The sequence below is a fragment of the Elephantulus edwardii genome, unplaced genomic scaffold (assembly GCF_000299155.1).
Source record: "Elephantulus edwardii isolate Elephantulus edwardi_28Jun2011 unplaced genomic scaffold, EleEdw1.0 scaffold00401, whole genome shotgun sequence".
Classification (NCBI taxonomy): Eukaryota; Metazoa; Chordata; class Mammalia; order Macroscelidea; family Macroscelididae; genus Elephantulus; species Elephantulus edwardii.
The window spans coordinates 1001884-1015980 of NW_006400151.1; positions in this window are offsets into that span (position 1 = coordinate 1001884).

The window sequence follows — 14097 nt, forward strand, 5'->3', positions numbered from 1 at the left end:
AGGATGGCCAGACCCCCACGTACTCGGGGCATGAAGCCGGGGCGCACCAGCCCTTGGAGGAGGACATCATGCTTAGAAGGGCAGAAGGTCGAGCAAGAGAGGAAGAACCTCAGTGAGATGGACTGACACAGTGACTGTGGTGGTGGGGTCACAGGGGACAAGGTCAGAGCCGTTGTTTATAAGGTTGTTCTGAGTCACGGCCGACTCAAGGTACATACAGCCACCCGCACCGCCGTGGTGAGAGGTAAGCCAGACGGGCCAGGGAAGGTGCAGAGATGGGAGGATATTCACAAGCAGCTCGGAGATCTGGAGTTTTCCATTTTCATCTGCGTGACACTTTGTTGTTGTCAGGTGCTGTTGAGTCGAGTATGACTCACAGCGACCCAGTGAACCACAGGTGTGAACCCTGTCCGGTCCTGCGCCGTCCTCACAATCTCTGACAAACCCAAGCCCATAGCTGCGGTCACTGTACCAATCCACCTGGTTGAGGGTCTTTCTTTTGCTTTCTAACCTTTCCAAGGAACAGCTTCCAGCAACGGGTCCAAAGTGTGAATGAAGCTCTGCTGTCTGTGTCTCCATGGAGCACTCTGGCTGCACCTTCTCCAACACATGCCTGCTTGTTCTTGTCAGTCCATGGGACAGTCAATGCCCTACTGCAATACAACAGCTCAAAGACATCAATTCTCCTGTCATCCTTATTCACTGTCCCATCTCCCAGAAAGAAGCAAAGCAAGTGACTGAAAAGACGAAGGCCTAAATCAGGCACACCTTAGTCGTCAGACTGACATCATTGTTGGGAGAGGTCCCTGACTGCAGTATTTTCCAACACAACTAAGAGACACTAAAAAAACTAGCAAAAACAAAAGACCAGAAACTGGATAGCTCGACATAGTGATACCTGGGCCACAGCGGAGATCAGAGTCCAGGCTGGAGATACTGGGCACCCTCTTCAAACAGTTCGCCCACACACCCTCCAGGAGATACAGGATGCCCTCTACATACAGTTCCCGCTCAGCCTCCCACTGGAGTGAATCCTGCTCTTGGTGTAAGCGCTGAGCGTACCCATTGTTATGGTGGCAACACTTACATATAAGGAAAACAGAGCCTCACGAGACAGGAATTTTTTTCATTGTTAGTTTAAATTATAGGAAAGCGAAGGAAGGGACCTTCACAGCCCTAAACTGGGGGGACCTCTGCCTGGTCTTTCTCTTTTTCAGAATTCGTTCCTCGTGTCGTGCTTTCTTTTTCCGTCCAGTTAATAAGTGTTAGAATCAAATGGAGTTAGGCGTGATTCCATTCTGTGTCTGTAAGTTAGTATGAGACAAAGTTAACTCGACCTCGCAACAAGGAACAATTGAGAACAAAATATTTTATTTCTCTCAATAAAACTATAGTTTACAGTAGTATTTACTGAATAAATTATATATTTCCTCTTTTACAGGCAATAATCTAAATCACGGATATTTCAAAGACAACATATGTACACGACATAAGGCCTTTTATAAATAACTTTTCTCATTTCACTAGTGAACAGTGAAAAAATCTTTATAGAAGCTAGCTTTCTATAAAGTATATGCAGACCTATCAGCGATCTTTAGAGGAAACCAATTTAAACTCTGAATGACGTGGATTATAATTATAATTTGGCAAAAGGAAAAAAAAAGAGAGCAGAATCTATGTTTTATTCACCACTCTGCATGGGTGGATTTCTTCCAAAAATATAAAAGCAGAATACATATGGTGCTCCTGTGTAATCACCTGCGACATGCAAACGGAAACAACGCGAGAGGCGACAGGAAAATGGGCTTCTTCCAAACGTGAGAGCAGCTCACTGGAGAGGTCTAGAAAGCAGCTTCGACGGTTCATGCAGTTCCTCAAGGTTCAGCTACAGCAGTGGTGGCGACGTGTACCATCCGCTGGTCGTCCCGGGGCCCCGGCTCCCCCGCCGTCTCACAAAGGAGTCACTCCATAGATTAGGGCGCTGTGGGTGACGGGCTGGGCTAACTGCCTTGGGACACTGGACCACAGACGCTTCGCTCCCAGCCGTGCCATCTTTCACCTTCCACGTGGGTGTCGTCATGTTGGCTTACTGCGGAAGAAGAGAGAACAAAGTATCAGTGAGACCAGATCCTGGCATAGACTTTAAGTCTGTCCATCTGTGGGGCAGTGAGAAGGGCCAGCCCCTCGGTGAGATGGTCTGACACTGTGGCTGGAACATAGATTTGAACTTGGCAAAGGCTGGGCAGATGGTGCAGGATGGGTCAAGGTTCTGATCTGTTGTTCTGTATAGTAGAGATATGTGTCTTAGCTGATTCAACAGCACCTAACAATAACAATACCACCACACATAGGAACACCAGCTCATGGCCTCTCCCGAGGCACTTCTGGGTCTGGGTGGGTTAGAAGCACCAAGCCTCCAGCCAGTCATCTCAGCTTAACTGTTTGCATGGCCGGCCCTGCACTCTGGATGATCCCCTGGGCCCAACCCAGATCAACCCATGGTGGATGTGACTCTGAGCAACTCTCTCCGATTTCTGAAGCTGTGAATCTTTGTGTGAGGAGATTATGGTTATTGGACTTGAACATGACCTTTTGGCCAGCAGCTTCACAGCTCTTGCACTATGCCACCAGGTTCCCTTGTCTATTGAGTCCCCCTTACACCACAGCACTAGTGGCTCGGAGGAAGCAGCACTGGCTGGTGTGCTACGGGGCGCTAGGGAACCCTGGTGGGATAGGACAGAAAGCATCCGACTGCTAACAGAAAGGTCAGTGGTTCCAATCCACTAGCCTCTACGTGGGAGAAAGGTAGGCAGTCTTCTTCCACAAAGATTTACAGGCTCGGAAGCCTAACTGGGGTGGGGGGTTCCCTATGGGTTGTATTCAACACCATGCCAGTGGCGCAGGTCTCCAGGCCAGAATCCAGTCAGATTAGCTTGAGCCTGATCTTGAACTTGTGAATCTTGCACTTGTTTCCAAGACGCCTCCTCATGGTGAGGCAGTACAACAGATATGCTGGGCACATATTCCAAATGGTGAACACAAAATTCCGGGCTAGCTAAGCGAGCCTGTGGCCATTCCATCAAGATTTATGTGGGGCAGCAGAGCCAGGTGCCCGTGTGGTCAGCAGCCTAAAATTACTAAACACGCATACACAGAAAGCCAACAAACCTCAAACCACCGGCTTTGAGTAAATCCAAACCCATGCTGACCTGTCTGGCCACAGGGCTCCCAGGCTGTCACTCACGGTCAGGGAAGCAGATGGCGCCACCCTGCTCCTCTGGAGTGGCTTGAACCTCTGACATTTTGGTTAGGGAACAAGTGCTTAACTACACCATCAGGGTCCTTGGCTCCGATTCACATCAACATCCTTGGCTGGGAAACGTGCATGGCAACAACGTGCCCTACGTGAAGGATGAAGAAGATGGTGCAGGATTGGTCAGCCGTCCTGTGAGGGCAATGATGAATCTCGGGAGGCATTTTTTTGCTGAATTCCTGAACTGCCAGGGGGTCTTTGCAGGGGCAGGTGGGTGAGTGGGGCAGGTGTGGACTGCAAGTAACCCAGCTTCGTTTTTTGTTAATTGCATCCCTGGTCCCCACTAGGGAGGTGACCGATGGTGGTCCTGAGTGCCTTGTGCTTGGTGTCCAGAGAGTGTCTGGGAGTGTGTCCACTCTGCACGAACATACCCAGCCCTGAAGGGTCACAGTGAGGTCAATGGACACACACACACACACAAACGCGCGTGCACGCTCTCTTTCTCTGTCTCTCCCTTTCTCTGTCTCTCTCTCTGTCTCTCTGTTGTCTCTCCCTCTCTCTGTCTCTGTCTCTCTGTCTGTCTCTGTCTCTCTGTCTCTCTCTCTGTCTCTGTCTCTCTGTCTGTCTCTGTCTCTGCCTGTCTCTCTCTCTGTCTCTCTCTGTGTCTCTGTCTCTCTGTCTCTCTCTCAATGAAGCCAATCTAGGGCCACAGCCCGGGTGCCTCCTCACCACGAGGTGGCGGCAGAAGGCTTGCTGAGGGCTGAGCCTGTGCTGCAGGTCAGATGATGGCCGGACTGGCCTCTGCTGTCTACACCCCAGGAAAGATGTGGGGCCTGCTCCTGGCCAGCGGTGCTGGGAGGAGGGCCTGGACCTCAGGGTGAGGAGCAGGCAGAGGGGGAAAGGATGGGCAGAGCAGGCAGAGGGGCAAGGGATGGGGGCGAGCAGACAGAGGAGGAAGCGATGGGGGAGGAGGCCGCAGGCCAGTGCTACAGCGAAGAAGTGAGAGTGCTGGGTTTCCCAGGGCTCAGATGAGGCAGCAACAGACACTTGAGAGAATGTCATTCCATCTTATGGCACGAAATAGGACAGAGAGCATATCCCACAGCACACGTGAAAACGCATATACCAGCATGTATTGCATCTTATCACATGGACATCGTACTCATGTATTAACACTTGATTCAAAGTTACCGCACCCTATTGTATGTATATACAATTAATTACATGTGTTAATACATACAATTAAAAGTATCACATTCCATCACACATATATCCTATTCCATATAATGCTGTTGTGTGCGGTCGAGTTGGAACTGACCCATACATAGTTGGTCCTCCAGCAGGTTTTCAGAGGCAGTGAATTGCAGGGACAGGAGGAGATTGACTGTCTTTCTCCTGCGAAGTAACTACTGGATTCAGACCGCTGGGCCGTTAGAGCTCCCTTCTCACCTCTATTAATACGTACAGTACAGGTATTAGTCATCAACAACCACCATCAACTACACAAGGACACACAATTACACACATCACGTAACATCATGTATTAACACCTGAAATTACATGTAGCAATACATGTACTTACACACATCACATCCTATTACAAGTATATACAATGTTTGGTTGTGCATAAGGCACTTAACGACGGCAGTGGCAATATTTTTGAAGAAACACCTCCCAAAACACACCCACTGCCGTGGAGTTATTATGACCCATGTTGTTAGGTGCCCTCAAGGCTGTGATGACACACAGTGAGTGACCTGTGAACAGCACTAACTGAACCGGGCCCTGCCCGCACCACCCTCCGATCTCAGCCATGGCCACTCACTGTTGCCGTCACTGTGTCCACCTGTCTGGCTAAGGATCTTTCTCTTCTTCGATGGCCGCTGTCTTTTCCAGCATGATGGCTTTTTCCAAACGCTGACCCCTCCTCAGAACGTGCCCAAAGTATGTGGGTGAAGCTTCTCCATCCCCCTCTCAGGAGCACCCAGGATGTATTTCCTCCGAGACAGATCTGTTAGTTCTTTCGGCAGTCCACAGCACACTCAATACTCTACCAACCCCCACCTGGAAAGCACTGAATCTTTTTCATCTTCCTTAGTCCCTGTGCAACTTCCACTTGCACATGAAGTGACTGAAAATGCCATGGCTTGGGTGGGGACACCTTAGTCTTTAAACTGACATCCTTGTTCTTGAGTGCTTTAAAGAAGCTCTTGATCTGTCCAATGAGCACATGTATTAGGACATACGGTTGGTTGCCAAGTGCTACATTTTATTAGGGAGCCCTGGTGGCTTAGTGGTAAGAAGCTGCACTGCAGTCCAGAAGGCATGCGGTTCAAATTGACGGGAGAAGGATGTGCAGTCTCCTCCTGTGTGATTAACTGCCTCTGAAAACCCGCTGGAGAGTCAGCTAGGGGACAGTTCTGACTCCATGGCACACCACCACCACCACCACAATCAGTTGGCTGAGTCTTGGAACCAGACTGCTGGGGCAGGTGTGGCAACAGAAACATGAATCCACTGTTACTATTATTCCCACCTGGGGAGGGATTTGGGGACTCAGGCACAGGAAGCATCTTCCTCTAACCTCTGCCACATGACAAAGGACTAGACTAATCTTTGCTCAAACCTTTAGGCTGGATCTTGGGCTCATCACGTCCTCTTTGAAAGGGCTTCTTCACTCAGGTGTGGCTGCTCAGGTGGGCAGAAGCCTCCCAAGCTGGGCGGAGCCCGCCTTCTCCCCACCCTACTCTCACTGCGCTCCAGGCAGCATCTGCAGCGGAGGATGGAGGGCCAGGTCCTCTCCTGGGGAGGGAGAGAGCTGCTTCTGCTTCAAACAAACTCCCGCTGTAGCAGCCCCGCCCCTCATGTGTCAGCCTTTGCACTGTGGGGGTGGGGAACACTGGTATTTTGTGATTCTGGAAGCTGCATCATTAGCATGTCAAACACCCGCAGGGCTACCTGGGGTGAAGAGCTTTCTCAGAGCTTCCAGACAGACAGATGAGGAAGAAAGGCCCGGTCATCCACGGCACTCAGTCAGTGAGGCCCAATGTAATAGAGCTGAACGATGTGGCCGGGGTGGGGGTGCACTCAGGAACACAGTGGCTGCCCCAGGGGACTGGCACCCACCAAGGTTTGACTCAGTGGCGACTCCTACACAGCCTTAAACAAGGACCGAAAGACAGGATGGCCTGCTCAGGGGACAGGCAAAGCACTCAGCTACGAATGAGAAGGTCAGTGGCTTGAACCCACTGGCCATTCCTCTGCAGCACGACTGGAGGACAGCTGGGAAGCCACAGGGGCAGCACACCTGACCTGCTGGGCTGCTGGCGGTGGGAACAGACTCGGAGGCTGCGGGTCTCTGGTGTATGAAGACCACGATGAGCGATGAGCTGAGACCTCATTTCCCTGGAGAAGCCCCCCACCTCCACGCCAAGGGATTCACGTGCAGGGAGTGAGCTGTTCTTATGGAGAAGTTTGGATCTGAAACTTCTGTGACCCCCATGGCCTAATGAAAAATGCCTTTCTTCTTTCTCTCAGACTTCTCTCACAGCTACAGGACAAGCTGTTAATTCAGTCATTTTCACTTCTCTGCCTTCCTTTGATCTTTGGGGATCACAGAGGATTAGCAATCACCCCAAGAACACAGAAGAGATGGAGCTGTCAGGGAGGGAACTGCTCTTCAGTCCTGCCTCTCAGGAACCACCCTGTGTCCTCAACCACTGTCCGCAGCGACCCCCACACTAACAGCCATTCTCACACACACGGCCTGGATGGGAGGGTCCTGAGCTGTGGGAATGTCCACACAGAAGCATGCGACAGAAGGAGCAGAATCCAGGGACTGGACGACAGAAGCCAGGTCGCACTAGGTGCTGTCTGCCCTCTAACGTCTGTATAAGAGAAAAGTCCCCATTGAGACAGACTGACACGTGTCTGTGACCATGGGCTTAAGTCCACAGTGTGAGGATGGCCAGGCCGCTAACTGTGCCTTCGGCACCTGCCACCAGCCGCAGCATCTGTGTTAAAGAAACAACTCCAAACAAGCCCGCCACTTCCTGGCTTCCTTCTCAGCCCTGTTGCTGTGCTCGGTGCCGCTGCGCGGACGTGACCCAGTGAACCACGGATCCTGACGACCTGGACCTGCCCGCCCGACACCCTCCTCATCACCGCGAATACGCTCATATCATCCACACCCTCTTCTTACGGTCCTGTGTCGCTCCATTTTCCTGGGGCTCTTTCTCTCTTTACTGACCCTCTTCTCTTCCCAGCATGATGTCCTCGTCCCCAAGACAGTGAGACCCGTTTCCTGAGCATGGAGCCGAGTGGCCCTGCTGCATGGGGTGTCCAAGGCTGGAATCCTCAAAGGAGCCTGCTTCATGGCCCCCTCAGAAAGGCTGGGGATTCTCCCAGCAATCCTTCAGCCAGCAATGCCTTAGCCACTGCGCCACCAGGGCTTCCTAAGAAGGAACCCTATTCCTTCCTCTGGCTTCCTGCCCTTTCCCAGCCAGTTCCCCACTTCCTGTCTCCCCACTCTCAAAGCTGACACTTTTTACACACGGGCAGTCTGCAGGGCCCTGCACCCAAGCACCCCGAGAACCCTTCCCATCAGTATGTGCCAGCTTTGGGTCCCTGTGTCAGTTTACTCTTTCTCATACTGTCTTGAAAATTTTTTTGTGTGTGTGGGTATATGTGTATGTATGTGTGTGTGTGTGTGTGTGGGTATATGTGTCTGTATGTGTGTATGTGTGTGTGTACCATCAAATCGATCTGACAGGTACAGAAGGAGATTGTCCCTCCTTCTCCAGCAGAGCATCTGGTGGATTTGAACCGCACACCTCTGGGATTGCCGTGCAGCTTCTTGCCACTAGGCCACCAGAGCTCCCTTGTCTTGACTTTTTCATAAACTCTGGTGGCCCCGTCGTAGAGGACTGTGCTGCAGAGAGAGGTGGCAGTTCAAACCGTCTGGCTGCTCCCCCAGAGAAGGATGGACAATCTCCGAATTTACAGCCTCTGAAAATCCACTTGGGTCCATGCAGCTACCACGAAGCTGACTCTTGATGATCTCAGGACAAAATCAAGAGACTTCTCGCTTGAAAACAGCCGAGACCCAGAATTAATGGTGTGGAACTTTCTAGACCTGTTCACATAAAAGCTGAGTCTCACTGCTGAGGATGGTGATGGCGGGGGAGTGAGGGAGGGGCCAGCTTCAGAGAAGTCACTGGGCAAACCTTACTAGTGCGGCTCCTTGTGACCTGGAGCGAGTCCCAGCCTGCCCGGGCCACAGTGGGGCATTTCCCCCAGGCCCAGGGTGGGGGCTTCTGGCTGAGAAACCAGGGCCCACGTCAGATGGGGCTGCTCTGACCCCGGCGCCCCACCAGAGGGTTTCCATGGTGTAAGCCTTTATGAGAGGAACCTGGACAGCTTTCTTCCACTACACAAGATGGTCATCACAAGTCAGCTCCAAGGAGACTGTGGGCCTCAGGTGAGGAAGGCCCCGTGTAGGGGGACAGTGATATTTCAAAGCGAGAGCCCCACCTCAAGCCCACCTCGCTTTGCCCCTAACGGGAGGGACATGTCCTCCCCTCACAGAAGGTGCTGTTTGTGCAACATCAGACATGAGAAAGGCACCAAGGAGAGGTGACCTGTGCCAGTGTCCTTCCCCGGGGCCCAGCTGGCCTGGTTGTGCACACCGTGTCCTTTGCTGGCCATGGCCTGAGGCCACGCAGACCCACGCGCCATGACTCACCAGGTAGACGTCCAGCACCGAGGCATTATCGTCCTGCGCTTCCAGGGCATCCGGCTCGGAGGTCAGGTAGATGGTGCCCTCTTCCAAGGTGAACGTGGAGCTGGACGGCAGCCCTTTGCTGGAAAAAACAAGGGAGGGTCAGGAGCAGCCCCGTGACCGGCCCACGAGGCAGGGCTGGGCGGCTCTGGGGAGGAAGGGACTGTAACAGCGGTCAAAGGCCCATGATTGCACCTGGGGACACGGGGCTTGAGGGCACGAGGGATTTCATCCCCCGAATGGGCCTGCTCGCTGGCAACTGTGCACAGAACCTTCACCCACCAGCGGTATCTTTATCAAGACCTTTTCTCTGTCTGCGTCGTCTGTATACGTGTCTACGGCTGCTCCATCTGTAGCTTTGTCTGCTGACCTTCTCCATCACCTGTGTCTGCACCATCACCTGTGTCTGCATCTCTATAGCTCTATCTCCACCGTCCACACATTCTTCACTGTATCACCCGGTTCTGTATAATCTGTATCTGCATCTGCGTGGAGCAGGGACCACACCTGGCGAGACCTGAATCACTCAATGAGAGTGTGACCTCAAACACCTCCTGACAGCACACACGCCGTTACACAGTGAGCACTGCAGCGGAGCAGACGAGGGCAGGAGCCGTTCATGGGGAATACACCTTTAGGCATTATACGTAGGACAACAGTCCAGAGTAAGAGGTGGACTGGCAGAGGGGGGACGAAGGGGGACAGAGGAAACTGTGCAAGAATGAATGAATGAAAGTTCAACTCTCCTGTAAACTTTTGTTAAAAACACAATAAAAAAAAAGACTAAGGCATTGGCGATAGGGGTGGGATTGCTGCTGTGCCGTCGAGCGGGAACCGACCCCGGGCTGCCCCTCCAGCAGGTCAGTAAACTGTACTGGAGGAGAATGTCCAGCCTTCTGTGGAGGATCTGGTGGATTCGAACCATGTACTTCTGGAATTGCTGTGCAGCTTCTTACCACTAGGCCACCAGAGCTCCCTAGGGGTTGGAGTTACTTGCTTTAAAGGAGAACTCTAAGTCTGCACTCAGTGACACGGACGAACACCAAAGCCGGGAGGCCACAGGTGGAGAGCTGTCTGCAGAGGGAAACTGTCTCACCTTGTTACCACAGGACAGTGGGCGTGCGTTAGCTGTGGGAGCCACAGGGGGACAGCGGGCATTGGCCGTGGGGGTCATGGGACAGCTGGCGTTAGCCGTGGGGGCCACAGGACAGTGGGCGTTAGCTGTGGGGGCCAGAGGGCAACCGGCATTAACCATAGAGGCCACGAGGCAGTGGGCATTAGCCATAGGGGTCACGGAGCAGCGAGTATTAGCCGTGGGGGCCAGGGGGCAGCAGTGTTAGCTGTGGAAGTGACGGGACAGCAGGCATTAGCCACGGGGGCCACAGGGCAGCAAGTATTAGCTGTGGGGCTATGGGGCAGCAGGCATTAGCCATGGAAGCGACAGGTGTGTTTTGTTGGTGCCTCCAGTGCTGGGGTCGCACCCTCACCCAGGTGACCTCATGCACAATGGAAAGAAGCACTGCCTGTTCCTGCGACACCCCATGACTGCTGCAGATCGATGAACTGTTGCAGCCATGTGTTTCCATGGGCTGATATTTGGAAGTGCATTGCCAGGCCTTTCTTCCTAGTCTGTCTTAGACGAGAAGCTCCACTGAAACCTGTCTGGGCGTAGAGAGTCGTGCGGCACATGGCTCAGATCCATGTTCTGAGAGACACAGTCCATCACCACGTGAGCCGGAACCATCTGCCTTGATTTCCCCAGGCAGCTGGGGGTCTGGGGTGCTGGGACTCTGAGGGATCCCATGCTCAGCAGGAGGAAATACATGCTGGTTTTGCTCTCTCACATTCACGGCTGCACTTGAACCACTGTCATGATCACTGTGTCTCAAACAGATCAGTGGTTATTAATGATACAAACCAGAATGTACATGAATGAGTGTGTAAAACACAAAGTACATGGAAGAGACACTGTGTATATAAATGACTGTGTGCAAACCAACCGAAAGAAAACCAAGCTCTTGCCCAAGCGTTTAGGGGGCTTCCCATTGGTGGGCGGGGAAATGCCTCTGTCTCCTCCCTGAGCCTTTATCTCCCGGAGTGCACCCATGTTTCTTAGTGGGGTGACTGCCTTTCTGGGGGGCCCCTGGCACATACACAGCTCCTGATGTACAACTGACTGAGCTGTCAGCCCCCACACAGCTCAACTTTCTCCATGAGCAGATCTCTAAAGACCAAGAAACACTGGTGGTCTAGTGGCAAGAAGCTGCACTGCAATCCTGAAGTCACGCAGTTCGAATCCACCAGCTGCTCCGCTGGAGAAGGATGGGCGATCTCCTCCCAGGCAATTAACTACCTTGAAAACCTGCCAGAGGGTCAGCTATGAGTTGGTTCAGACTCAAAAGTACACAACGACGTACGTGTCATTACTCCTTCCAGTCTCTGAGGACCTCCGCCTCTCTCCCCAGCACACACCACACCCTCGGACCCCCCACTGCAGCCCCACCTCAGCCCTGTCCCCTGGGCTGGGACTGCACCTCTGCCTATGGACAGTCCCCTCTCAAGACCACACTCTGAGGGCCCAATTCTTCCTCGGTCCCTCTCACCCCTTTCAAAGGCCGGAGGTGGGTGATTAGCTAAGAGCTGAGCTGCCAGACTGGTTTCCAACTTCTTCCTTCACAAATCCTGCCACACAAACCTCACCTTTGTCTTCGGGCCTCAGCCGAAACGAAACAGAGACTAGCCCTACGTCACGTTAATATTGTTACGTTATTTTTAGCCAAGACATGGAGATGAATCAGGTTAAAGACGTCAGTGAAGAGAAGCATGGATCGCTCCTGACCAGGAAGTGCTTCACACAGGAAAGATTACCTACCTGGCTGGGAAATCTTTGCATCACACACACAAATGTGCAGTAACATGTTCATTGCTACTAAAAACATAAAAGCCCAAACTGCCACGGAGTCGGAACTGACGCACAGTTGACCCTGCTTTGGGTTCTGAGGCTGTGAATCCATGGGAGGAGGCTGCCCGTCTTACTCTTACAGCCACTGGTGGGTTCGAACTGCTAGAGAGCCAAGGACTTCGGGCAGCAGCTCCTCCCAGACAACGCCGCCAGAGCTCCCTGCGCAAAACATTAATGGAATGTAAGTTACTTAACACGCTGTAATCATTAGTGGAACTCTGGTGGCCTGGTCAGCAGAGAGTTTTGATGCCAACCCAAAGGCACATGGTTCAAATCTATGAGTGAAAATGCTTCACAGGAGAAAGATGGGCGTCTCCTCCTATGTGATTTATTGCCTCTAAAAAACACACGAACAAAATCCTCTTGAAGATTATTTAAAAATGTCTGGAACAGTACATCCACAGAGAACTATGAGAAGTATAAGCTGGGTTTAGAAGAGGTGGTGGCACTAGACATTATCACCAATGTCAGTTGGATCTTTGCTGAAAGCAGAGTACTAGAGGAATGTTTATCTGCGATTCACTGACTATGCAAAGGCATTTGACTGTGTGGATCACAACACACTGTGGCTAACCTTGAATCCCAGGACACTTGATTTTGTTCAGGCAAAATCTATACTTGGACCAGGAGGTAGTCCTCAGAACAGAGCAAGGAAACATGGCATGATTTAAAATCAGGAAAGCAGGGTGTTAGGGATGCTTCCTGTCTCCATACCTTTTCATTCTATATGCAAAACAGATCATTCAGGAGGCTGGACTTTATGAGGAGGAGTGTGGCATCAGGATTGGAGGGAGATTCATCAACAACCTGAATTATGCAGATGACACAATCTAGCTCACTGAAACTGAAGAGGACCTGAAGCATTTGCTGCAGAAGGTCAAGGACTGTAGTCTTCAACACGGATTGAAGCTCAACATCAAGAAACCAAAGATTCTCACCACTGGGCCAGTTGGCAACATCATGACAGATGGAGAAGAGATTGAGGTTGTTAATAATTTCAGCTTGCTCAGTTGCAAGATAACACTCTTGGCACCAGCAGCCAGGAAATCAAAAGATGAATTACACTGGGAAAATCTGCTGTCAGGGACCTCTCCAAAGTGCTGAAGAGCAACAACATCAGTCTAGAGACTAAGGTGCACCTGATCCAAGCCACAATCTTTGCAATTACTTGCTGTGCATCAGAGAGCTAGACGATGACTTAAGGATGATAGAAAATGAACTGATGCCTTTGAGCTGTGGTGCTGGAGAAGAATACTGACCATGCCATGGACTGCCAAAGGGACAAACAGGTTTGTCCTGGAGAGGTTGAAACCAAGTTGCTCCTGAAGGCAAGGACTTTCAAGATCCATGTCACACTCTTTGAACATATTGTGAGGAGGGAATAAACCTTGGAGAAGGGACAGCACAGGAGTGGAAGACCTTGGAGGAGATGGATTGACACAGTAACTGGGATACAGAGGTAGGTGTATCCGAGACAAGGAGACTGGTGATCAGGACAGAGCAGGATTCAGAGCGATTGAACATAGGCTCATTACGAGTCATAAGAGAATTTGATGGCACATAACAACAAAACCCCACTGGAGGGTCAGTGACAAGTTGGCTTCAAGTCAACCGCAATGAATTGAGCTGAACTACTGAGGGGAGAAGAGATAATGAGGACTGAGAGATTGAGGAATCAGCACCCAGTCTCAAGAAACACCCATAACAGCAGCCCCGAGGCTGCTGGGCCAGTCCTGACTCCTGGCCACCCCAAGTCTATCTGAGCAGAACTGAGCTCTGCGGCGTTTTCAGTGATTCACTTTTCAAAGGCAGACTGCCAGTCCTTTCTTCCAAGGGGCCCAAGTATGAATTCAATCATCAACCTTTTGATTAATAGTCAAGCATGTTAAGACTTGGTGCCACCCAAGGTCTAGAGAAATTTCTGTAAAGATGTGTCAGGTACAAAACGTAGTATGTTCTAAAAAGCTTTTCTAGTTAAATGCCAGAGTTCTGGTGGGATGGTCTGTAGAGAGCTGTGCTGGGAACTCAGAAGCTGAACCTTTCCAGCAGTTTGAACCCACTAGCAGCTCCACAGAGAGAGATGGGCAGGCTCTTCCCATGAGG